The sequence below is a fragment of the Bos grunniens genome, chromosome 1, assembly GCF_055505025.1.
Source record: "Bos grunniens cultivar Pamir isolate PY7600 chromosome 1, Bosgru_T2T1.0, whole genome shotgun sequence".
Lineage (NCBI taxonomy): Eukaryota > Metazoa > Chordata > Mammalia > Artiodactyla > Bovidae > Bos > Bos grunniens.
In genome coordinates this window covers 78,177,082-78,204,761 of record NC_141165.1, presented here as the reverse complement: position 1 = coordinate 78,204,761, position 27,680 = coordinate 78,177,082, and the positions used below count along the sequence as shown (strand labels likewise).

The 27,680-nt window shown below is 44.5% G+C and overlaps 1 protein-coding gene across 40 annotated transcripts in view; it reads right to left on the bottom strand.

The window, feature by feature from the left end:
• The window catches only part of LPP (LIM domain containing preferred translocation partner in lipoma), a 760,918-nt gene that overhangs the window by 682,851 nt on the left and 50,387 nt on the right, over positions 1 to 27,680 (bottom strand). For 27 of the 40 annotated variants that reach the window (XM_086398886.1, XM_086398829.1, XM_086398964.1 and 24 more), the window contains one exon: positions 8,161 to 8,277. The gene's annotated coding sequence lies outside the window, so the exon portion shown is untranslated. The other 13 variants (XM_086398802.1, XM_086398825.1, XM_086398780.1 and 10 more) reach the window with 8 other exon arrangements.

The following is a 27,680-nucleotide window of genomic DNA, read 5'->3' as shown; positions in this document are numbered from 1 at the left end:
TAGAAAGCTGAAGCATCTGACCTCCCTCCACCCCAAGGACATTCAGAATCTGGGGCGTCTTGTACCTCTGGTAAACCATGGCCCCTCTAGTCTTGTGGGTCCCAGCTTGCCAGCCTGCATTAGAATATGTAGTTTTTAGCCACCTCTACACCTGAGAACTGGATTGCTTGTGTGACCTTGGTGAGACACTTAAAGTCAACAAATCAAAGTATCTCAGAAGGTAAAAGAAAAAGAGAGCTCTAAATCATCCAGTCCAAAAATTGCCCAGCAATCTCTCGTGCACCTTGCCATGCCCTTCCCCATCCTCAGTCATTGCAGACGTTGCTAAATGATCATGGGCAGATACAACTTCAGAACTCTTCTCCACATAGCACCTCAAATAGCCATTACAAATCCACCATGTGGCCACACAAAATCCAAGCTATTCATTCTTCAGATGAGGAAAACTGGAGCTCAAAGATGGGCTAGGACCTCCCTGTGTGTCAGGCTCAGGAAAAGAACCAGAACTACAAAGGTCCCATCCCCATATTCCTGAGTCCTCTGTCCTCCTCTAACTCTGATACTCTATCAGTGCTCCTTGGAGTGGGGATAGGGAGCTTGCTGTTGTATTAATACAGATAAAGAAAGGGTTTCCTGATAGGAGGCAGAAGCTTCAGAGAAGGCTTGGAGGAAGAGGTGCATTTGAGCAGACCTGTAGGAACCAGTAAGCTCTATTTGCCTTTAGCCAAAAAAAATTCAGGATTGGAAAAGCATTTCTTATAGCAAGCACAGCATAAGCAAAGGAATGGGGAGGACTATGGTGGGATGAGAGGCGGCTATGGGCTTCTGAGAGAGTTGGAGCCAAAACAGAGGCCACAAAGAGCAGTGGGGGAGGAGAACAAAGATGAAGACAAGACAAGACAAGAAGAGTCAACCAGAGTCTTTGTGGAGTTTTCAATGCTGATTTTTTTTTAATTGACTTAAAGGTCTTAAGACTTACAAATAGAAAAACAGAGAAAGGATTAGAGGAAAAGTAAAAGAATCCATCTCCATTCTCAATGGGAAAAAAAAAAGCCTTGCCCTAAACTGTATTACAGGAACACTTTCATTATGTAAAAGCCTATTTTGTTTTCATGTCATTCTTAGATTACATCATAGAGTGGCTGCAGCCGTCTCGTACCGTATTATGAATAAATCACCAGCTTAATCATAGAATGAGCCAGGGCCCTAGATTTAAAAGGAAAATATTAGATCATTTTTAATAACTGATATAACTCAAGCCAGTCGCCATTGAAGCAGGGGGAGGTGATGTCATCCTAAAGAAGTCCAAAGAGGAACTAGAGAGGGTCAGCCCTGGGCAGGTCCCAGAGAAGCTTCCATTTACAAAGGAAGAGGTGGCTGATGGCAGCTGAGTGGGATGCGTTCTCTGGACTGAACGATCTTGTCATGAAAACCAACAATGACTTCTCAATAGACCATCCTCATGAAACACAATGTACAAATAGCTTGTTCCCAAAACGACTATATTTCCAAAGACCAGAAAACATGAACATATTATGATGTCTGTATTTATGTCTTGGGAGCCATTGAGCAAAATTATAAATATTAAGGCTTTTAGTTATTCAGAAAAAGAGATGAAAGCTGGGGTGACATATGCAAATGCCACAGGTCTGACGTAAGCCAAGGGGACAGTACAAAGTAAGGACACTGAGACAATGGCCTGATAGAGAAAAGAACTAGAGTGGTTTCTAGCCGTCACAAACTATTAAGGAGATTGGAAATGAACATTTACTGTGCACCAACTATGCACTAAATATCATACACAATTGGCACTTTAAATACACATGCTGCTTTGTGAGCCCAGAAGAATCTAAAAGGTAGGTGCTACTAGCACTATTATTTTCAGATATGGAAAGTAGTGTGAAAATGATTAAATGATGTAAGTAAGATTATGCAACTAATACATGAGAGTCTCCTTACTCCAAATTCCACTTTACCTAACTGTCCCACTGTAAATGCTTTTGAACTGTGGTGTTGGAGAAGACTCTTGAGAGTCCCTTGGACTGCAAGGAGGTCCAACCAGTCCATCCTAAAGGAGATCAGTCCTGGGTGTTCATTGGAAGGACTGATGCTAAAGCCGAAACGCCAATACTTTGGACACCTCACGCGAAGAATTGACTCATCGGAAGAGACCCTGATGCTGGGAGGGATTGGGGGCAGGAGGAGAAGGGGACGACAGAGAATGAGATGGCTGGATGACATCACCGACTCGATGGACATGAGTTTGGGTGAACTCCGGGAGTTGGTGATGGACAGGGAGGCCTCGCGTGCTGCGATTCATGGGGTTGCAAAGAGTCAGACACGACTGAGTGAACTGAACTGAAACTATTTCCTATTATGGACTTGCAATGAAAATTAAACAATTGATAAGAAACACTTTGAAAGTACCAAAAGTATTTAAAAAATATTGAAAGCCAAACGGGATCATGGACTGGGAAAAGCACTGGCACTCTGGCCAGTGACAGTCTCAATGACTACAGATGGCCTTCCATATTTTGGCTGCAGGGCTACTAATGAGCTTGACCAGCATTTTAATCTCCCACTTCTATTAATTTTTTAGGAATGCTAAGGTGGGCTCTAAGGGAACCTGTCAACTTCTATGAAATTTACTGCCGCGCTTGATTTTATAAAAAGACTATTTTGGTGAGGGGAGGAGACAGATGATCTGGAAAAGGGTTTTCTGCCAGACAGAAAGTATTGGCTGAGGTTTTCTGTCTGATCCTGTCAGTCTCACAGCAATGCTGTGTATCGGTTCACTGTTCTTAATACAAATGTTATTCATAACGGCAGAGACACACTGTCTAACCCAAGTAATACTGATTTATGCAACTTTTCAGGACATGGCGTGACTCAACAGGAGACGCAGACCCTGAAATTTACCTAAAGGGACAACAGCCTCCAAATTTTGACCTATTTTCCCCAATTTCTTTCTGAAACAGGACAGAGGGTGCAAAAAGCAGAGAAAGCACACCTAAACGTTGTATGGACTGATTTGGAGCAGAGACTGTGTGAAGAGGTGGAGGGCACATACTGGGCCAGAGTCAGAGGTGCCTTGGACGTCCCTCCCATGGCTACCCCTGGCTCCGTGGCCTTGGAAGAGACATCTCTGGGTCTTGGCATCTCATCTGCACAGCAAAGAGCTCAATCAAGAACTTGCAAACATTTCCACCAAAGTAGCACCAACTGCTAAAGAGGGCAAAGATGCAGAGGCATAGGAGCAGGGCATTAATTAAAAACTTGTGTTCTTCCTCTGAAAAGTCACGCCAGTTTTGCATTCTGTGCAATTATATATCGACGCTTAGATTCAGATTTTAAATGGAGTTCTCCTCCAAAACAACCTTCAAATAAAATTGATCTACAGAGGTGCACTGAGTATATGTACCTTAGCATATGCCATGTAAGCTTGGGCGTCTGTTACAGGCAGCCCCCTAGGAGACCCCTTGTAACTGCACCTCCTGCTCTTCAGACCCCTTTGCAGTCCCTCCTCTTGACCGTGGGCTGGATGTAGTGATTTGTTTCTAGTAAGGAGAATGAAGCAGAGGAAATTGTGTGTCACTTCCAGGACTGGGTAACAAAAAGGCTGTGACAGATCGGAAGGATTCTGTCTTGCTCACCTGCTTTAAGGGAAGCCAGTTGCCATGTTGGGAACTGCCTACGGGAAGAGAAAGGAACTGAGGCTCCCAAGCCAACAACCCACAGGGAACTGGATCCTGCCAATGATGTGACTGACTGTGGTGGTGGGTCTTCCCAGGCAGAGCCTTCAGATGAGACTGCAACCTCAGGGCAGACCTGGAGGCACCCATCTAAGCTGTTCCCAGATTCCTGACTCACAGAAACTGTGAGATAATCAATGTTTCTTGTTCTAAAGTGCTAAATTTGGAGTAATTTGTTAAGTAGCAATATATAAGGAAGATAGCACCCCAATCTGAGAGGTCCAGTTGTGGATTATTTTAAAACCTCTTACCAATGCCACCATTTTTCTTGAGGCTAGGCAACAGAGCAGAAGAGATCTGCTATCAGAAACTATTGAAAGGCACCCCTGTCCCCTGGAAAGTAGAGATGCTTGCTAGCTTGGGACCATACACCCGGCATGCTCTGATCACCCAAAGATGACCATAGAAATAATATCAGTGCAGCTCAAAATCAACATGATGCATTTGACAACAGTAGACTGGTGAAAAATGAAGCAGAGACTGAAGCACATGTGGAAGGTGACAGACTGCTTACCTACCCAGCCATTCTCTTCTATCAGCCACACCACCCTCAGGCCCTATCCAGACCTAGTGATCCAGATGACAGCTCCATGGTTCACTGAGAAGTTCTGAAGACAGATCTCCTCCTTCTGGAAACCTTCCCCAATGCTCCCAGTTCTTTCCATTCCCCCATCCTTTCATCTAAGCCCCCTGAAAGCTGAGTCTTTAACTTATGTACCTTGATTTCCCAAGCACCTAACATAAGACTGGAAACATATCTGGTGATCAATAAACGTGTGTTGTAAATCTTTCTAATGTGTATTTTACTTTTATGTATGTCTTTCTCTCCAACTAGATTATGAGCTTCTCAAGGTTAGGACTATGACTAATTTACTGTGATGTCCTAAATACCCTGAGTTTCACTGATTTCCACACAAGCACTGGGATCAGGGTACAGAGCAAACATATGCTCTATGAACCAGGAGTAAATATTTGGCAGCAGTCTACCCAGGCAGGACTCATGGGGCCTCCATCCATTGGCCATCAGACCCTTCTACAACACAGTAGCCCACTGAGAGAGAACATGAGAACCCCTGACATACTAGGGCTCTGCCCAAGATAGAGTAAAAGTGTATCCACTGTGCTGAGGTCAGGAAATAGAAGAATGAGGAATTAGGAGGAAGGAAGCAAGACAGAGAGAGAGAAAACTTCCACCTTCTTTCACAGATAGCAAATACCTCTGACAACACATTCCTGGGTTACAGAACCACAGAACCTCAGGAGGTTGGACAAGTCCCTGCTCAGACTCAACAAATCCTTTTGTAACTTTTGAAGCAGTAACATGAAAGTTGGCTACGCAGATGTTCACATATGCCGGAAACCACTTCACCAACCGACTGGAGGGAGCCAAGACCTTCACCTCTGACGGAAGTGACCAATCCTTTGCTTCCGGCAGAGACTAATACCTGATTCTCCTGAGGACCAAAGAGGAAATATTAAAACTGAGAGCCCTTAGCTACCATCATCAACTGTATGCTAGTATCAACAGAGGGAAATAATTTCCTTCCTGACTCCCACTGGGTAAGTCATGCCTAGAGCAGAAGGTGTGATTATCTAATCAAACAAAGCAAGTCCCAAACGGGCAGACTGTAGCTTCTAGGGGATGTTTCAAAGCATTGAGACTTCCTCAGTCTTCAAATCTACCTCCTTGCATCTCCCACTGCCTACAGCAAAAACAAATACAAAAAGTAACCATGATACACAACTTCATCTCAAGCTCAACCATCGTCAATGAGCCAGGTCCCAGATCTAGCTGCTTTCCAAGACTGGGGACAAATTACTGCCTGTCCAGTCCTGAGGATGCTGGGGGTGCAGAGCTGGAAGGAAGGACACACATTGAGCATATATATGATGCACCAGGAAGAGTACAGGGGCCTGCACATTACATTGCATTACGTTTCTTTATATTTAAGATCAGTATTTTTCTTTATCGTCACTATCTTATTTTTCTTTATATTCTTTGTATTTAAACAAAAGAAGAAAGCAACTGTAATGACCCATCATGTAAGGCTCACACTTTACAGTTTCCCAAACAGGTTGGCATCTATCAACAAACATGCTCTAAGCAAACGAGAGGTGAGCAGGAAATGATTATTATTTCTAAATCTCCAATCAGGGAAATGAAGGTGGAGGGATATTGTTTTCTAGGGTTGCACATCTAATAACTGACAGGCCTTCTGCTACCCCACCCCACCATACTCACTGTATTCACAGACTTCTTAGGCCATACTGGTCCCAAAAGCCTATTTCTGTCCAGTGGTTTGTTTCATTCTCATAAAAGCATGCAGTTCAGCCTCATCTGTGCTAGAATTCCTAAAGCTTTCCAACAGAGAACTGGCCAGTGCCTGAACACCCTCAGGAAAAGGGACAGTAACTACCTCTAGATTTAGTCTTTCTATCCATGAAAATGCACCGTGCACCTACCAGAGGCCGGAGATCCCACTAGCCTGGGGCTACACACATGGGCAGGAGATACTGTCCCTCTTCTGACCATGTTTTATATTCTTAAAGGCCACTGTTATTTGTGCTCTGCATCCTGCGTTTTCTGGATCCATTCCAGTAAGAGTGGGACATCATTTCCGGTCCTCTCAGCACCATGGTGTGAAGAGGCCAGTTGGCCAGTGTCTCTTTCAGAGGAGGAGGCAAGGACTAAAGTCCACCAGCCTAGGAGAGTTCTGACAGGAGGGTAAAATAAGGTCCGTGGTCACCTGCAAACGTTAGTCCTCTCTCTGCATCCTAACAGCACCCAGATATTCTCTTGAGGGACCGCCTCTTCTCCAGCATTTAGCGGCCATGAGTTTCCGGGTGACAGCGGGCAGCCAGTTCCCAACCGTGAGGGGAGACAGCCTGTGGATGAAGCTCACACACACACAAGACGGCAGAGCAGGGAGCGTGTCAGAGAGGCAGAGCCTGGGCCTGCCACACTGAGCTTGAGGCCACCCGCCCTCGAGACTTGCCGGCTTCCGCCCGTCAGCCACCCACACTGCCCTCTCTGCACCACCGTCTGAGGCTGCATCAGTGTTCTGGAGGACAAAAACCACTGTTGGCTCATAACTAGCTTATGGACAACAGACCCTGCTGAGCTTCTTCCAACTCGCTCCTGGTAACGCACTCTCTCCCATTCTGCCATGACACACTAGAACTTTTGTTTGAACCCAAGTACAAGGCTTCATATTCATCACAACTGAATTTGAAGCACTGGAAAAACTCAGGCGCGGGAGCAGAGAACCAAGATTTACATCTGATGCTCAGAGTGTCTGCTTGGGGAGAAACATTCCAGACCATGTTTGAAATGTTATAGACTGAAATGAACGTTGAAGAGTCCAAGCAGCGGTTTCCAGCCTTTCACCTCATGTAGATCCACAGGCGCAAAGAAAGCCAGCCGGGTGTTCTTTTAAGACACACTGATTAAGAAAAGAGTGACAAAACCTATAAACTCAGCCTCACTTTTAAATGGAGTTAGGTTTTACTGATCACAACAGAATCCTCTCCCTTTTGAAAAACTAAGCCATAAACATGGCAAGACACACTATTTATTCAGTAAAAAAGCCAGAGGTGAGGCGTTTAGGGACTGGCCCTGGGAATGAGAGTACAGATTTAGAATTCTAGATAGAAGTCTTGCCCACAATCCCTCAGCTGTTTTTCTCAGATTCTTCTATAGCTCAGGATATCCCATATCATCGATTCTTTTCTAGAATATGTTCTACCTGCTATAAACACAGAGGAATTCCAAAGTTAAAGGGAAAGTTTACCTTACCTGCTCACCATTCCCGTTTAATCTAAGGATTAAAACTCAGATCCCCGTGGAGATGCTGCAGGCCCTTTAGGACAGGTACACACCCTTGTCTAAGGAAATTTAGCCTTTCTCACCACAAAGGGTTGATGTGAAAATACAAAATCACAGAAGAAGCACCCTGCACAGGGGTGAGCAACAGCCACTTAAAACTACTACTTCCTTTCCTCACATACACCCATAACACTGTTCACTGACTCTTTCTCGTCATTCAATTTCAAGAATGCTCCCCTCCACACCAAAGGAGAAAGAAGGAAGCAGTGCAGTTATTGGCCACCCAAAATCGTAATTACTCCAGATTTTCTTCCAGTTTCTCTTCCTGCCACCTTCCAAAGGCTGAGTCCTGCCTTAGCTTTGCCGTCCATTTTATTAGCATTATTATATCTTGCCATTCATTGTCCATCATCAATAAAATCAACTCAAGAAAAAAAAGGAAGAATATTTTTGTTCTTCTTAGTTCTTCCATCCTAGTTACCAGTGCCCATGATTTAAATGGAAACTGATTTTAAAATTTCATTAAAATATGCATATTGATTATAAAAGGAAAAAGTTCTCTTTTTTTTGCACAGAACTCACCAGCTGAGGAAAAATATCTTCCCTCCGACAAATACCCTGTAGAACAACAGCAAAAGCACTGAACTGGAATCAGGTGACTGGATTCCGTCCTCCGTTCTGTTTCCGCAATGATCTCACCTGTAGAAATGGGACAAGGAGGTTAACTATGAATCTCTAGGATCTTACTAGCTGTAGAACTTCCCCAAGCTTATGAGCTTGCTGGGTAAACCATACTGGAAATTACACCAGGCTTGAAACCCACAAATGTAGTGGCTGATCTCTGTATCTCCTAAGCCACCAGTCAGCTCCTGGCACTTCTGTTTCATTAATATGTCTCAGAATGATGAAGAAAGAGAATGCTGGTACCCCAGTGTTCATACCTCAGCTTTGGGGGGAAGTGGGAGATAGCTTCATCATAATATCAAAAGTGAAAGAGAGAGATCAATTAGATACATTTTAGGCAAGAAAAAATTAACAGTGAAACCTGAACTACAGTAAATAAAAAGAGGAAAAAAATATGAATTTGGAGACAAATTTCTAACTATAGGATCCAGTGGCTGCTGTGAACCTTAGTTTCATTGCCTAAAAAATGACAGTCAATGGGCAGTAGAGGGCTGGACAATCTTGACGCTTCCTGGCAAGTCCTCGCTACTTTATTTCATTAAGAACTAGTACTACTTTATCAAGAATCCTGCAATATATATTCCAACAGACAAGTGTTCTAGGGGAGCAGATTGTTATAAAATGTAGATTCAGGGGAAATCCGCATACCAGGAAAACGACTACTCCCATTTTCACTGTTGTCATTTTAAACATTATTGACCCAATCACACAATCATTTTGTGAATATGATCTCATTCAATCTTCAAATACCTATACAAGCTCAAAGTTGAAAGGGACCTTAAAAATGACCCACTTCAACCCTTCCAACTTACAGGAGGAGAAACTGGGGACCAGAGCGGGGAGGTGGCCACCCAAAAGCACAGTGAGAGGTAGGCAGCCCAAGGCTCCACTTTGGGTCCTGCTCCCCTGGAGTGATTTATGGCCACTTTAACAGAAGAAATGACTGACATTCACTGGCCAGAGAGACCTGCCCTCAGCCACACAATCAGCTTTGAAGGATAACCAGGACTTACACACCCAGACCTCAGAACATTTGTTTAAAGCTCTTGCATACAGCCCGATAGCAAAAAAAAAAAAAAAAAAACCTAAGTTGAGAAAATGGAGGATCATCAAGGTAAGTCCAGCAAAGCAATGCATTTCCTGAGAACTAGTGGTCTTCATGGGCACTGGAATCGTCAAAGCCACTGAGGGACGGAGAACTAGGAGGCCAACACTGGCCTTGTGGGCAGTGCAATCTCAGAAAAACAAAAAGATCCCAACTCCAAGCCCCAGGAAACCTAAGCCTCTCCTTGCAGAGGGAGACATCAATCAGAACAATTTCTACAACAGCAGCAAAGGGCAGCTGACGTCCCCAGATTTTCAAACTTTGCTGAAAGGTAAATCTCTCCACCATGGCCCTGGGGCAATGTCTCAGGCATTGGCTACCTTCTCTCCAAGCACAAATGAATGTGGCCCCCCTTTTCCATAGTCAACCTCTCTTTCAATAATTTTTTTCTTCCTTTCCATAAAGAGAACAAGCAGTTTCGCAAAAGAACCGCTGTGAAATGATTGAAGTTCTTCTGCAAACAAACCATTAGCAGAGTTCAAATGCAATTTAAATTACCAGTTGTTAAAGTGCTCCTCAATTTCTTCCTAAGTTTCCAAGGAGAATTACATACTATACACAATTTAATTGGTTGTTTTCTATTTTTTAACATCCATTTACCCCCCGATTTTATATTTCAGAAGTGTCTATAAAAGCATCCCTTTAAAAAATTATACATTGTGGAATAGATTAAACCTAAAGATTGAAAAGTATCAGAGAAAACAGCTGCAGGATTACGCAGCTCAGCAGAAATTGATGGTTTTGACACCACAAGACATGCAGAGTTTCAAAATCTTAAGAATCACCTGATGGTGTCCTCACTGTTTACAGACGAAGACACTGAAGCCCCAGAGGAGGAAGGCTTGGCCCAACTTTTCTCACTGGTCAGTGACAGATTCCAGGTGAGAACTCCCTACTTACCAGACCAGTGCTGTCACTTCCCACCACCATATGTTGAAGGAGATGATGGGAAATGCTCAACAAATTTAATTTCCACCTGTAAATTTTTTTCTTAAAGAAAATATGAAGTCATCTTCAAATACACTCCTGACCTCAAAAGTGGAGCTGGCCCATGGCAAGTATCTTCCCAAAAGGGAAAAATAGAAGTAAACCCTGACGAATGAATCAAAGGAGCTTCAAGTGAGCAGATTCCTGGCAGGAAAAGTCAAGACCCTCTTCTAGATTCACTAAATAAGTTATGGGACACCAAGACTGCAAAATTCCACTGCTTTATCTGGCCCAGAACTTGTGGAATGAGAGGATAAAGGCAGATCTTATCACATCTGTAAATGGAAAGGATTTTAGAGCCCATCACAAGGACAAGGCAAACTTCAAGGCTTTGATATTGAACATGTGTAAAGTATTCAACCTCCCTGAGCTCAAGCTTTCCTGTCTGCAAAATGGGTCTAATACACCTACCCATCAAGGTGTATGCAACCATTTCTTGGGATTCCATACAAGCATGCAAAGCACAGAGTCTGCACAGAGTGCGCCTTAACCAATGTTCATCCTCATCTTCCAAGGTCTGTCTACAACTTCTCAAAGCCTATGATTCTGTGGTTCTAATTTACTAGAACTACAACTGAGTCTAAGCCATGTATGCTTCCTAAGTCTGTTAGATGCTGTGTGTTCCATGACTATAAATTCATTTATTTTGTCATCCAAAAATAAAACACATACCTGAAAACATAAATATCCAAACGTTTTCCACCAAAAGCAAACTCTTTGGAACAGTTTTGAAGATGGCCTTCAAATTCAGTTGATGAGCCAGACAGTAGTAAAAACCTCAGTTTAATGCCCAAGATCTCATTTAAACTGTCCATCAGCCCTATAAGAAAGATTTCCTATTGTCCACTGAGGAAACTAAGGGTCAAGAAGTCAGGCAACTGTCCAAGATTTGGGGGCTAGTAATGGTAAAGCTGGAATTTGACCTCAAGTCTTCAAAAGTCAAGCTCCACGACCTGGGTTTTATTATTTTGCAGTTAAAACCATACTATGGACAGCTATTCTGCTAGAAGCAAAAATATACCTGGGAAAAATAAACCGCTATGTTCACATTTTAAGGAGCTTTGGGATAAAAAATAAAGTCTGAACTTTTACACTGAAAAGTGTTCACCTTAAAAGCAAGTAGATCTTTCTTGAATGCCACCTCGCTGTTGTTATTATTTTTCAGTTGAAGTAGAGTTGATTTACAATGTTGTGTTAATTTCTGCTGTACAGCAAAGTGATTTAGATATATACCTACATATATATGTGTGTGTATTCTTTTTCATATTCTTTTCCAGTATGTTTTATCACAGGATATTAAATATAGTTCCCTATGCAGTAGAACTTTCTTGCTTATCCATTCTCTATACAATAGTTTGCATTGCTAATTCCAAGTTTCCAATCCATCCCTCCTCCACCTCCCCTTCCTCTGGGCAACCACAAGTCTGTTGTCTACATCCCTGAGTCTGTTTCTGTTTAGTAGATAAGTTCATCTGTGTCATATTTTAGATTCCGCATACAAGTGATATCCTAAGATATCTTTCTCTTTCTGATTTACTTCACTTAGTATAATAATCTTTAGGTCCATCCACGTTGCTGCAAATGGCATTATTTCATTCCTTTTCGTGGCTGAGTAGTATTCTATTGTGTATATATATACATCATCTTCTTTATTCACTCGTCCGTTCATGGACATTTAGATTGTTACTATGTCATGGCTATCACACATAGTGCCTCTATGAACACAGGAATGCATGTAACTTTTAGAATTATATTTTTGTCCAAACACACACCCACAAAATTATACTTTTGTCCAAACATGATTTCTGGATCATATGGAAAAAAGGGAACCCTCCTACATTTTGGTGCAAATGTAAATTGGAAAGCCATGATGGAAAACAGTATGGAGGTTCCTCAGAAAACCAAAAACAGACTTGCCATATGATCTTGCTGCTATGTTCTTACATGAAATAAAAAGTCCAGAGCCCTAAGTTCAGAGCGCTAAGAAGACATCTGCCAGCTATGTGGGAAGCAGGCCAGAGAAAGGTTAAGAGTGAGCTGATACCAGAGTGACTCAAAAACAGAATTCAAATGTCTGGGCTCATGATGAAACAAATCGCAGGTAATCCTAGTATGAGCTTCTGAACACACACCCCCACCCCAACTCCCGGCGCAACCGTGAACTGCCACGATGTTAGACGCCCTGCGCTCAGAGGTACACAAAGCAGACTTTCACTAGCACCTCCTGCCCTGGAGGCACTGTGTATGGGCCCTGCAGAGGTGGGCGCTGAGCTGGACCTGCCTTGAGCTCTCAAAGGGGTTACAGAGGACACACTCCCCCACAACAAGACGGTAGAAGAGTGTGCAAAATACCAGTACATGCGGGTGTCCTTTGGAAGGTCAGGAAGAGCCCTGCTGATGATGACTTTAAACTGAGCCTGAGCACACAAGAGGATTTCCACGTATGAGGAGGTGGGAAATCAGCCCAGGGAACACGATGTGCTAAGGCCTTGAGGGAGGAGCTCAGGGTGTTCTCGGGGAAAGTGACTAATCTGGGGAGGCCAGTGGCAGAAAACACGGAGGGAAGTGGTGGGACATGAGGCTGGAAAGGAATGTTGTGGCCAAAACATGGAATACCTTATGTGTCAGGCTCTTGATGCTCATGGCTATTGCATTTTGAAAAATGACACAAGAGAAAGTGAAATGGTAGAGCTATTGGAGCCGAATCCCCTCCATTGTCAGCTTCCAGACATAGCACAGCTAGGAGGGTCTGAAGTAAAGTTTCCTGGGGCGGGACCACTTCTCTGTGGCCCCACTCAGAGACATCAGAGGAGTGGGTGGCCCTTAGTTTTGCCCCAAACCCACACCTCCATCGACCCTTTCTTCTAGTCCAGAATGCTCACCCACGGACGACCCGGAAAAGAAATCAAGTCTCATGCTCCAAACAGGATTTCCACTCTGCCTTCAGGGAAATGACAAAGCTATCCAATTTGATGAATCAGAAGAACATAGGCTAAACACAAGCTCAAGCCTCTTTCCTGTCACTCAAGAAGCAGGAGCCAGAAGTCTATGCAGCATGTACTGTGTGTGCAAGAAGCACGACATCATAGAGCTCCTGGACAGTCCTGGGACCACATTACTGGGGCCTACATATGAGCCTGAACTGACACTACTGGGATGTTACATGGAATCCTTTCCCTTAAAGGGGATTTTGTGGCAGGTCCCATAAGGCAAAGGCACAGGCAAGGTGTAATTCCCTTTCTGCCCTTAAATAGCTCCCAGTCTAGAAAGACTACATGATGGTGGGTGCCATAGCAGAGGCACAGATAACAATACAAATCCTCCAAACAACACTGTAGGTTGCCGTGATTACTTGTACAGACTTGACAGATGAGCAAACTTACCAGCTTAACTGGCCTAACAGATCACACAGCTAGGAAGCATCACAGCAAGATTCAAATCCAGATCCCATGCTCATAAGTATCACATGGTTATACTTTATTGCCTCAGAGCCCACTGTGTTGTGAGTCAGCAAAACAGAAAACAAAGAGACCAATTCTGGGGAACTGTGGACGGCGGGAAGTGGGCAGTGACCAGAGGTTACTTCACTCAGAAGGTGAAGTATCCACTCAGAAAGGGGGTATGTGTGCAGAAGTTTATAGGAGGAGCAGGAGTCCTAGGGATGACGATGGGAGAGGTCATCTCAAGCAAAAGGAACAGCATGAGTTATGGCAGAAGGTGACTAAATGAGAGACTGGGAGAATGATGGGTGTTCACACTGAACAGGTACTGCTGTCTGATTACGGGTACCTGGGGTAGAAGTTTTCACTTAAATGCCAAAAATACTAGGGAAATGTTATGAATAACAAAATAAGTGAATTTAAAGCTGGGAAGCATACAGCCGAGTATACAAGAAAAACAATAAATGTTTCAAAGCAGGACTGTCGTGCGGTCTCAGCTTTCCTTGGGATTCTGCGCTTCAGTGCTAAGGCCATGCATTAACCTTTCAAGACCTGAGCCAGGGTCAGGAATAATGAGCCTTCAGGCCCTTTCAGGTCAATGTATAGAAGGACACCAGACCCTCTGGAAGTTAGGACTTCTATACCTATCTCATGGATTCTGACCTTTTAGAGAAGAGCTTCTACAACCACTAAATGAATTTCAAGCCCTCACTGGAATAAAGTAACCCCAGCCCAAGCCTCAGTTGGTAAAAAGAGCATGGAAAACAGGAAAGAAGATACAGAATCAAAAAATCTTACACCTGATGTTTCGATTCTCCACTAATAACTATGGAATCCTGAGCAAGTCACTTCTTTTTAACAAAGGCACATTCTCATTCATAAAATGGAAATGACCATACTTATTAATACATAGGTAGTGAGCATCAACAAGGGATCTATGAGATTAAATATAAGGACACGTGTTTCTACATGTGCGGTGACATGTTAAGAAGAGGTGCTCCCCTGAAAACCACCACATTGATAGGAATAGTACAAAAACTGCCCAATTCTCCTGGTGAAGTATCTAAATCTGGACTTGTCAACAATTTTCCCCCATAGAAAATTGAGCTGTATTCCCCAGGCAAGTCATTACATCTTTTTGTGCCAAATTGTTTTCATCTTTTAAATGACCCAGTAATCCCACTTTGGGCAATATACATAAGGGAATAATCCAAGAGGAAAAAAGAACGCAGTTTGTTCAGAGATGTTATTCATAGTGCTATTTCTAGCTCTTTATATATCCCTCTATTATAGCACTTATCTCACTGTGCTGTAATTATCCACTCCCAAACGCCTCCAAATTATCTCTGAATCCATCCCCAGCACCTAGCACAATGCCTGGCATACAGTAAGAACTCAATAAATGTGTGGTGACTAAATGAATGGTCAATAGGAGAGAAATTTTCAAAGAAACTGAAGTGAGCAAAAACAAAACATTGTTTGTAAGAGATGTTGTTAAAAAAAAAAGTTTACCAAAAAAAAAAAAATTTTAAAGCCCTGATAACTATAGACTGCAAACTATTTGAAGAGGAGTTTGTGAAGCTTCAGGAATGAATCTCAGATGAGTCTGTCTATGATCTCTGAGCATCTCCAGGCTTAGGCAGAGTGCAGTATTAAATTGCCATGAGACATGTACTAAGTCATTTCGGCCTAGTGCATTCCCTGTGACTCAGCCTCTATCACCCAACTTCTCTGAGGCCAGTTTCTCCACTGAAAACTGGAGTATTCACAGGAAAGCCCAGCCCATTAAAAGGAATTACAGGGAAGAGGCAAGGGCCAGCAAGTGTGAATTCAAACTCAAATAAAAGAAAAGGGCTGGGGGTGCCCATGGACGAGGGTCCCCAAGGCAAAGTAGGGCTTTGAAGCGCCAGGTCTTCCGGGCCGCCACCAAGCCTTCTAAATCCATCTGACAGGGCAGCTGAAGGCTCTTCACCACAGAGTTTATGCGAGGCAGTAGTCTCTGCAAGAACAGAGCACACATCAAAGGGAAACACTATGTTAAATATGGCCCATAAAGTCAGCATCACTCTGGATGTTCTCTATTCTTGATGGGAAAGAATGCTTTATACAAATGCCCAGACAGAGCAAAGGAAGCAGCATGTCCTGCCGGGCTCACTGTGGAGCTCGCTGTGCTGTGGAGCTCCCGCAGCCCTCAGCCAGGAAGTCAGAGGCAGGAAGCCACTGCCCTCCAGTCCTTGGCCAGAAGCTCCAGGCTAGACATCAAAGCAGAGAGTACTCAGAACCTCCTAGTCCAAACCAGCTGCCAGGCTGTGAACCCCTACTGTGCCTCCATGGGAGTCTCTCAGATTCCTGCCACTTGAACCTGACATTTCTCTGGAGGAGACTGGTCTTGACATTCTGGAGACGATCTCTCAGAAGCATGTCCTGAGCAAATCTGCTCGCTTCTCTCTGGTCCCACTCGGACCCCCCTAATCACTGTGACCCTGGGCTGTTGCTTGCTTCTACTCCTGGCAATGCACTTCCCCCACGGCAGCTAGAGTGATGCTGGTAAATGTAACTCCGATGCCTTCCAGCACTCAACTCAGGTCCAAGCCCTTCTTGAGCTCACTGACACATCCCAGCCCCTGCCTCGCCCTCATCCCATGCTTCCCCCCCTGCAGCCCACCCTCCTGGCACACTGGGCTCCTCTGTTCCTCAAATACAAACTCATTCCCACTCCACGGACCTGGTATTGGCCCTGCCCTCTCCCCCTTGACTTGCCCATGGCTGGCTCCCCAGCATTCAGAGCTCAACTTAAACATCATCCCCTCCTCCACTCCCTCACAGGCAGGGCATCCTCCGTGAACCCTCCTCAGCGTTACTTATCACTCTCTGCTGTTTACATGTTCATCTATCATCCGCCTCCTCCACATATCTCTCTAGAATGTAAGTTCCAAGGGATCTTTGTTTTGTGTCTTTTTCTTCATTCAAACCCAGTACTGGATCCATGCCCAGAACAGTATGAGGCACATAAGTGGGAACCCAATAAAGATTTAATACAATTTGATGAATGTAGATGAATGCATGCCACATATGACAGAAACCTTAAAGGCTGCTTAAAGGCAGTAGGCGAGTACTGTGGCTAACATCCTGGATCACTGATGCTGGCACTTAGGAGATATAGGAGTTTAGGTGAACTTTCCTACTTCTCTAGCCCTTATTTTTCTCAAGTAAAAAGGGCACAACAGCACCTGCCTTGTGGGAGTACTGGGAGAACAAAAGGAGATAAACCATGTGGAATGCCTTGAGCAGAAGAAACCTTTGCTGTCATCAACTGCAGCCCCATCTTCCAGGAAGGAAAATTGAGATTCAGAAAGGTGCATGCATCTTTGCCCAAGTTAGACACTGAATCAGCAGCAGAGTCAGGTGAGAAGATCCCACCTTTAGTGTCTTTCCATAAAATTAACAAAAATATCTGACAACATGTCACTCATTTATATATTCTGCCTTGTTCCAGAAAGAATCTGAACTACCTGACAAAAGATGTACATAGCTCATGATTTTTTTTTTTAAGTAAGAAAACTGGGAAGGGAGATGGGGAAATAAAGTGAAGGAAAAGGACAAGGGTTACAAAAGATAAGGGCCATACGTCTCATACCACTTGCTAGATGTAGGCTTCACATGTGGCTCTGAGTTACCCAGAGGCCAATATAAACCAGAGGAAAATATCTGTGTACATATGGTCCCTGGGAATACTTGGTTACTGAAATGTCACAACACTATGTGAGAAGGTATTGCCATCCAGGAGAGAATCACCCTGGTTTTTCATACTCTTGCCATCTGAACTCCACTAACTGCTTCCTCCTGGTCACATGCACTCTGAAGCCACATGACCTGGGTTCAAATCCCAGCTCCACTACTGCCTGAGTGATGCTGGGCAACTTACTTATTAAAGCCTCAAAGTCTCAGGTTCTTCCACTATAAAACTGAGATAAGAAATAACACCTACATGGATAAATGAGATGTGCTGTATATATACAACTTATTTTACTATTCAGCCATAAAAAGGAAGGACATTATGACACATGCTACAATATGAATGAATCCTGAAGACATTATGCTGTGTGAAATAAGCCAGTCACAAAAGGACAAATACTGTAGGATTCCACTTCTGCAAAGATACCTAGAGAAGTCAAATCCACGGAGACAAAGAACAGAAGGATGGTTGTCAGGAGCTGGGGGAGGGGAGAATGAAAAGTAAATGTTAAATGGATACAAAGTTTCAGTCCACAAGATAAAAAGCATTCTGGAGACTGATTGACCAACATAAGACTGTACTGAACACTACTGAGCTGTACACTCAAAAATGGTCAAGACAGTAAAAACAGTTATGTGTATTCAACCAAAATCAAAAACAATTAAAAATTGAGCCAACTCAATCACTTGGCTGTACAGTAGAAATTAACACAACATCGTAAAACAACTATACTTCAATGAGATAAAATTTTTAAAAAATAAATACATACCAAAAAATAGTACCTACTCACAGGTAGCTATCATGGAGAATTAATGTAGGTCAGGTGTTCAGCCTGGTGCTCGGCACCCAGGGAGCAGTCAGTGCACCTCAGTTCTTCCTGTTTGTAGGGATAGTATTCCCATTGGTACTATCAACCCTAACCTCTCAGTGCCCATCGACCACGTCACAAAGGGAAAACATCCCAAGCCATCAGGCTTCAAGGTGGCTTCCTCCCACCTGGTGAACAGAGCCTACAAACCAGGCCCATGCACAAGTGGGAAGGAGGAAACAGGGTGCCTGCGTGTCCCTGGGAGTCCCAGGCCAGTCCCCACCTCCCCAGTGCTTCAGAGAAGCTTAGAGAACTGCTTCCCCTCCCTTTCTCACTCACCACACAGACTCAGGTCTCGAGCACTTTCTCCTCTCTATTATGATCTGCCACCTAATGCCACCGACATCAAAGTGCTTCTCCAAAACACATCTCGAACATCTTTCCTGCGTTAGAGGAGGGTCCCCAAGCTGATCAGAAACTAATCTGACTGCAAAGAGTTACTCTTTATGGCTCTGTAGCATCTGGGGGACTGTAACAGGGTGGTGCCCTCTTGGTCTCTGTCAAATGCTGCTGTCACATCAAAGAAAGCTAAAGAAGTTTGTGTGTATGTGTGTGTGTGTCTAAAATCTATCGAGAGTCAGCACTCACCTGTGGTGGGGAATTACACTCCAAAATTCTTGCAGCTTTAAGAATACTGGTAGAGGCTAAAATGGAAAGCCCTGATCAGTTTCTTTCAAGGCCCGTGCAGAATTTCAGTGCCACAGAAGAAACTGAAATAAAGGCGTTCGCTATTCAGTTCCTCCTCTTGGACAAGCTATCATCCTCTTTCAGGAAAAAGAGAGAATCAGCAACAAAGCAGATCAGAAGGAAGCAGCTCACATTCAAACCATATTCACATGACTGAAAGCAGAGAAAGGTAAGTAGAAATCAAAGAAGGAAAAAAAAGTGAACTTTTTAAAACCAACTAAGACAGGGCTCTAAGTCTATGTAACATAATTAAAAGAGATCTGACCTGGGAGAACTTGGTTCCAGTTGTCAGTGTCTCACAAATGAAATCAGTAAGTGTGGGCACCTCTGGCATGTTGAGTTCTAATTTCCTTATCTGCAAAATGGGCATCTTCTCCGCCTCTGCCTAAGGGGCAGCTTCAGTGCAGTGGAAGAAGAACTGAGAGTGAAAAGATGTGTATTCTCATCGCCCTAACCAGCCATGTACTTGGGAGGCAGGTGAGCCCCTGGGCCTCCCCTGCCCACCATCACCCTGTAAAATGAAACAGATCAATAAAATCGTGCCTAAGATGCCTTCCAGCTCTGACAGTCCATCACATTTACACAGTGTCCCGCACACCAGGCATCTACTGCAGACTGGACGGCATGCCAGTGCTCTACAGCAACCTTTTGCGTACTCTTAAGTCCAACCATAGCTCTGCTTTTTCAAGATAAAATTAGCCCTCCCCAAAGGTTAACAAACATCCCCTCTGGCCTGTTGCTCTAGTCCCAGCTGTCGGACAATGACAGCACTCCCAAATTATCCTTCTCCCCAGCTTAACCTAGGCCTCAGGTAGAAGGTACAGCTGTCTAATTTTTAATATATGAATAGAATTTCTCCTTAGTCGGAGTGCATCTCTAGATCCCACTGTGAGAAGTATTCCCCTGGGGAAGCACCCGTCCACTCCCCAAATGAAAGCAGCCACATTCCCAGCCGCGTCCCATCACCGCCCAAGCCAGCCAGCCCTCGGACTCTGAGCCCTGGGTCTGCGGGCACAGATGCCACTGGCTCTGGCAGTACTGATGTACTCACGCGCCGTCAGGCCCCACAGGCAGCCGGCCCTCCACTGGCACTCACTCTCTCTCACACACCCTGAGTCCCACTGCAAGGAGGTGGTCCCCAGGCCCGAGGGGAAGGGCTGAAACACTCTCTCCTTGGCTCCCAGAACAAGGGTCAAAGGAATGGAGGGGGAGGGGGAGGGGGGAGGGGGCGACTTTGTTTCTGGAAACAAGAATTCAAATCCTGCTTCTCCTAAACCCTGAGTCACCTCCTTCCCTTCCAATAGATCAGTGTGGTGGGTAAACATTTCCATATATGGAGAAGCAGCCTGGAGGATGTCAGAAAAATCACCCTTCTCGCCTCTGGCACTTGAAGAACATGCCCCGCTAAAGACAGAATTCCTTACTGGGAGTGAATGATTAACCCCCAAAGAAGTAGTCTTAGCTGTTCCATAGACTCTCCTATTACAGGAAAAAGGCTCTCCTGCCAGGACAGAGAAGTGGCTGGGTTGAAAGGCTTTAAGTTCATCTCAGGAATGGGGCCACCTAGAATACAAGTACATTTATCAAGTTAACTTATTAACTTGTGTGAAGGGCAGTTGTTCGGCGGGGGTCGGGGAGGTTTGCATCTGAAGAGATCATCAAAAACCCAGCTTGCAGCTCTTTTGATGGCAGGTGAGTCCCCAAACAACCCTTACACCCCAATTCCTAACTCCTTGGCCTGCGAGTCTTCTTGGGAACTTAGTTTTGCATGAGTTCTTCATAGAACAAAGACACCAGGCAAGAAGACACAGGAAAAAAACTAGACTTCCAGGAGAACACCGGGGGAGAGGGACATAAGGGTGACATGCCCAATTTAATTGGTAAGAGTAATTCCCTTGGTTTGTAAGAGTAATTCCAATCCAAGGTCCTGAAAAGTATCTGATGACTAAATTGGGCCAGTGAAGTCAATTAGGGATGAATCTGATCTGAAATGACTCCAGACTGAATTAGGAGAAAAGAAAGAGAGATGAGATGCTGGGGAAATGGCACTATGGGGAAGTTGGGGTCTGCTCAGAGAAGGAATCCATGTCTTGGCTTCCCAGAGGTTCTACTCCTTAGCATGATCTTGCCCTACTGTTGGCTGTAAAGACTTTCTGTAAGTCAGATGAGCCATTGTTCAGAATTATCACCCACTTACTGGCTTTTGGGCCTTCAGTATGAGGCTGCTTGTACTCATATCCAGGCAACCATCAAGCAATAAACAGCACTGGCCAGGGAACGAGAGGACCCAAGCCTCGCACCCAGATCAGTCACTCCTTCCCACTTTGCACAAATTCATTCTCCTGCACTATATATTCTCTCACCTACAAACTGAATAGACATCCCCAAATCATCCAACTATGTCAGATCTAAAAGCAGCTTCTACTAGCCTATCGAAATAATCTTGATGTTTATTTTGATTACTTGCTTTCTATTTTTGCAAGCATGCTCAAGTACCTGAAAAAATGGCAAATATTTCTTATTTTTTGCATATTTAATGAATGAACACAAACATAAGTGATAAGTAAACGAGGTAAGGCAACAGGATCGGAAAACCTGCCACATGTCAGAACCAGAACTTAGCATAGAATTCTTGCCACTGCAATACTCCCAGGAGGGCCCAGAAGTAGGCCTGAAGAGGGTAAGGAGATGTCCCTCACTTGTAACTGAGACTAAACCAACCATTAGACTTGGTGGTTCTGCAGAAAGACTGTCATCTTTTCAGGAGCTCAGAGTTCCTGCCAATATCCCAACAGGAACATTTCAGCAGAGGAAAGAGATATCCCATGGAAAATATTTATAGCTGCCCAAGAATGGCCTGAGAACTCTGAAAACCAGGGAGCAAGGAGGCAGCCACCAGGATAGGTATGAAAATCAGAATGAAAGGTCTGTAACTACCCTCCATTCTTCCAGTAGCATTTGGAGATGGGTTTCCATATTCACAAAGCAACCCTTCATTCTTTAATGTAGATGTGTCTTTCTTCCTCTTGACCCCTGAGAACCACTGGCTCTGGGATCTTAGGTGAAGAAAAGACCATAAAGGCCACTGAGCCCAGTGTCTCTCCTATTTATTGAGCCCTCTCAAGGCATCCCTGAGGTCTCCAGTGAAGTGGAGATCGGTATCTTCTGCAGCTATAAATTCCATCTTTCCAGCAGAAAGTTCTTCTTTATATGGAAATAAACATGGTTCCCAGGACTTCAAACTCTGGCTCCTTATTCTGCCTCTTAGAACCATACAAACAACCTGTGTCTCTGTCTGTCTCATAGGCTTGGAATTTTTGTAATTGAATATGGACTTAGAAATAAAGTTATCCAAGATCTCACTCTTCAATCCCCTGGGCTGCCTCCTGACCATATCACACCACTAACTCCTAAAGTATTTGTTGCCAACTTGAGAGCCATCTTTTCTGGGTTTTTCCAATAAGTGTTAATGCGAAGCAGCCCATTCTGCACGAGAAAAGAGAGAAAACAGACTTTGAGGTCAGTTCCTCATCCACCTCAACGCCATCAGCCACACCACATTTCCACCCTTTGTGGACGAAGCTCAGGAATGCAGATCCTGTCCCCAGCTCCCCGCTCCTGCTCTCCAGTCTGGCCGACCTAAAACTGTCTCCAGGATACAGGACTGTTCCAAGGAACACTGAGAGCAAGCTCTGTAAGAAAAGAGGACCCTGCCAACACCAGCGCTCTCAGGATAACAAAGCGGCCTGCAGGCAGGGCACCAGGGCCAATGTGCTGATCACAGGGCTGGGAGCTCGTGATCCCTGACAACCGCCAACACCATTTTAGACCTCAGTGTCCTTACAAAATAGGGGGAAAAATGCTCTTTTCTACCATTGTTCTGACGTGGCACTCTTTGAATTCAAGGTACTTGTGATAATGATGCCTCACATTATCACATGCTTTACTGTTTAGTAAGTGCTTTTCCAGACAGTCTCATTTCATCATTACTGACAACTATCCCTGGAGGGTTATACCCATTGTAGTGATACGAAAAGTGAGGCTAAGTAAGATGTAAGTATACTCCAAAGATCACACCAACAGCAAGTAGTGAAAAGGATGTTGATTTGAATCGGACTATTTATAATTACTGTTCTAAATTCTTCTACATACAAAATGTACGACTTCTGGCCAACTGCTTAACTTTTCTAAACCTCAGTTTACAGGCTGAAAATTAGAGATGAAAATAGCCCCTCTGTCTACCACTCAGGGCAGTAATAAGAATCAAATGAGATAATGTGAGCAAAACCCTCTGGAAAATGCGTACACGTTACCAAAGTGTAGAGGATTATTGTGATTACTTGTCAATGACTGTGCATTCCACTATAAACACAAAAAAGCACTGAGGTCATTCTCAAGACAAAGACACAGCAAGGCTCTGGGAATTGAAGGGAAATGATTCGATGTCCTTTCAGGGTTCTGTCTATACACTACTCACTCATGCAGTTGAAACTCAGCAGCAACTGTCAGATTTTCAACCGCCACATCACAAACATCTATAGGACAACTCAAGACCAACTCGCCCCTTTTGGCTACAAGCAAATGATAGAGATGGGCACTAGGAAGACCCCAACCCCCATTCAGAGCCTCAGTTCCGAAAACGTGACCTGTGATGTTTTCCTTGGAGAAGTTGTTACAAACACAGGCTCCAGTCTCTCCTCAACAAGACCATGGGGAAATAAACGTATGGTACGGAGCTATTTACCAGACAGCACTAAGGAAGCTCCCAAGCATGAATTAATCAAGAGTACAGGATATTTCAAGTTGCAGATTCCAAAAGAAATCTCCAGCCCATTAAACCTCTGGCCCAGTTCACAGAGGCTCAGCCCGGTATGCTGGCAGCCCAGGCTGCAGAGAAGCCCATTTCCATTCCAGAGGTCCCTCTGCAGGTAACCGGGGCCAGAGGGCATGCAAGAGGCTCTGAGAGGACAGGTGGGGTCTGGCTACCTTCAGGCCTTCCCCAAAGTCATCAGGATTCTATTCCATTCCTGCAAAGATCCAAGTCATGCACATCATTTATGGAGGGCCCAGATCATCCCCAGAAATCCATTCCCAAGGCTGATGCACACACAGCTCAATAATTGTTTTCTGGATTTGCATTTTATCATCTGCTTCTTTGTGATTAATGTTGGAGGAAGGCACTCGGTTAATTTGTTGCATAGATGTGTGATTCCCACCCTGAGCATGTGCCTGCATCTTCAGGGATGCTACAAAAAGGGACTCTGAGATGCAGACAAGTTCAAGGAGCTCACAAGCATGGAAGAGAAAGGCTAACCATAATACTGGACAAGAGACTTAAGAACGGTCCCCCTCGATGGGAGGGACAGATATCTGGGCCAGCTACTAAAAGCGGGTAGGACAGGAAAAGGGGGAGGCCAGAGATGTACCTCCTTGATAAGCAGCTCTACATTTTTACCAGTGAGACAGGCAATACCTGGTATAGCAGGGAAGAAAGAGATCAAATTAGAAAACCTCGAAGATAATCTATTTAGGATCTCTGTTCTCAGAAGCAAGGTATTTAAATTTTCCTAAGCCTCAGTCTTCTCATCTATAAAATAGGAAAGAATATTTTTACCCACCTAATAAGGTTTTTATGAGAATTAACACCTAAGTGGCTTAGCAGAGTACAACAATAAATACTATGTTATGATCACTACATCTATAAACATATGTGTGTCCACAGATTTAAAAAAAACAAGTAGCACTGCATTCAGGGCAAAAAAGATGTTCAACAAGTGGCAGAAGTCCATCTCTTTCCTTCCTTGCTCTCATGAACATCTCCACCTACACAAACAATATGATGACAACAAAGGGCTAAAGGGAGGAACATATTTCCTGTCCCGAATTCCCTACACCTCATCTTTGAAAATATTACATCTTGTCTCTGGGAACTTTGAAACCCACGGCCATCTCAGGCCTCCAAGGATGTCAACCAAGATATTCAGGTTGGAAAAGGTGAGTTTGGGAAACCACTGACCCAGATCACTGGCATAGGACAAAGCATCAGACTTGGCATCCTAGCACCTGGCTTCCACACCGACCAGCTGGGTGACCTGAGAAATCCCATCTACTCTCTGAGCCTCAAGTTCCTTATTTGTAAAGTAAGGATGAGAACAATCCCACCTTCTACCTCCTCATGATGCTATATAGAACCAGGGAGTTAATGCGTGTGAAAACTCTTGACAGGTTCACAGCTCTAAATTTATACAACTATTATCATTTTTATTATAACCTAAAATAAAAAGCTGAGCCACTGAAAAAAATAACTTAGAATGTCCCCCAAACTTGAGAATCATCCCACCTTGAGGTCCCTGCTCCAACTACAAAATTCCCTATCTCTCTCCTGAGTTTTGCCCCAGGTTCCCTGAACATTCTGAAGGTGCTGCCAAGTAAACCCCCAATTTCATCATGACTTTCCCAGGTGACCCCTCACCAGTGCTCTGAACTGCACAAAAAATAATGTCCAATTTCCCTCAGGCCAGCACTCAGGGCCTCCTGCATGGGCCCCCAACCCATCTTTCCAATCACATCTCCCATGATATTGTCATTGAGGATACCACGCAAGAGTATGCTCCCAGTTCCTCCCAACTCTAAGATTTAGCCATGCTTCCCTCTAGACCTGTGCCTGCAAATCTAAGTGCAAGCTCTCTTGACTGTAACATGGGGAAAAGGAGCCCCGGGAGTGTTCTGTGATCAGGGTGTAGGCAGCAGTGTCTTCACTGCCCCATCCTTTCTCTTAAAGATGGTCCCACCAATTACAGGTCCATAACATCCACATTACAGAAATATTTCTGTATTTCTTCACAGTCAACAAAGCTTTTCACATGCTGCACCTTTTTAAACACTTAATGTAAGATATGACCATGACACCCATTTTATTAACGAGGAACCTGAGAGTCCAGAATATAGTCAATAGCTAAGCTGATAGCCAAGCACAGGTTAGCACCAGAGTCCAGACACACTACACTCTCCCGCAGGAGATGAATGCAATTGAAACCCTGCTATAAAAAAGTGCTGACCTCCCAGCCAGCTCACTGCATGGCCCTGGGAACATGGCTTTCCTTCTTGGAGCCACAAAATGAGGGCTCTGAGGTCATCCCACATATCTGCACACCCCTTTCTCTTTCCCTTTCATCAGATTTCAGAAATGCAGCCTTAGAGGGGAATTAACAAGGGTAACCTCTTATGTCTTTGGTCAGTTCCATCCCAAGCTTTCCCTCCCAAACTCCCACGCCCATCCCACAAGAAGGAACAGGGACTGACCCCGGTGTCAATAAGCCACCAGGACTCTACAGGACGGCTCAGGGAGCGCCATGTGGTAGCATCACCACACAGACAGCAGGCTGCTCCCGAAAACAACTGCAGTCATGGTCACAGTGCGTGAACCTTGTCAGCAGATTGCTGGCTTGATTGGCGATTTTTAATAAGCTCAAGATGCACAAGCATTAATGCGGACTGCGCAGTATGCATCTTACATGGCCTGTAGGCTTCACGAGGGAGGGCAATGGAAGAATCCCTCTCCTTCAAGATTCTGAAGACTCTAGCTTCTCTCTTTAGCATGGGCAACTACAACTGCTGCCTGACCACAGCACTCGCGTCTGGATCCACATCCAGACTTCTGGGTACCATGCCGCCATCGCTGTGTGTTTTCCTAAAGCTCAAATGCTGACTGCCAGGCTCTCCTAGGACCACAGGAACCTAGATCTGGCAAAACTCAAGGGGCAACCGGTCCAACTCCTGTGCACAACTTGTACGGTACATTTGTTCATTCAAAAGCATCACTGCTGCTGCTGCTGCTGCTAAGTCGCTTCAGTCGTGTCCGACTCTGTGCGACCCCATAGACGGCAGCCCACCAGGCTCCCCCGTCCCTGGGATTCTCCGGTATCTCTTTAATCTACAGCAATAAGATGAAGCTAGGTTTCTGCTCTTGAGAACCCTGCACCAATAGCTTCGATGGTTTCTAAATGGCCACAGAATAAGTCCAAGTGCCTTATCTAATACCTCAAGCTTCTCAATAACTCAGATTCAATCTTCTCTTTCCACCACAAACTCCCTCCCAATGCCACTCAGCACATATTCTTTGCCTTATTCGGACTGAATTCTTAGCTTCTGTTGCCTATGCTTCACCTGCTACCCTTTTCCAAGCCAATATCAAATAAAGATAACCTACACGTCCTTCAAAGCCTACTGATAGTTCTCAGCTGGAACGAGATCAATCTTTAAAGAAAGGCCGTCATTTCCAGTGTCTCATGGATTACCAAATATCTCTGGGTCTGATCACTAAAGGACAATGGTGGTCTGGCCTCCAGCACTGACATGACAGAAAACACTGCACCATGTCCACAAAGCCCCTAACGTGATGCACCGCCCCCGTCAGCCTGCATGAAACCGCCCTTGCTTCTCAGTCCAGCCAGAAGTCTCTCTCCTCTGGCTGCTCAGCCTGCTATCTAGGACATGGATCGTGGCCTTCCTCGTACTGTTCTCACTATGCACTTGACAAATTCTCTTTCCAGGGAGGGCTCCCAATGGGAGAATCTGTGACTTATCTCTGCCCAC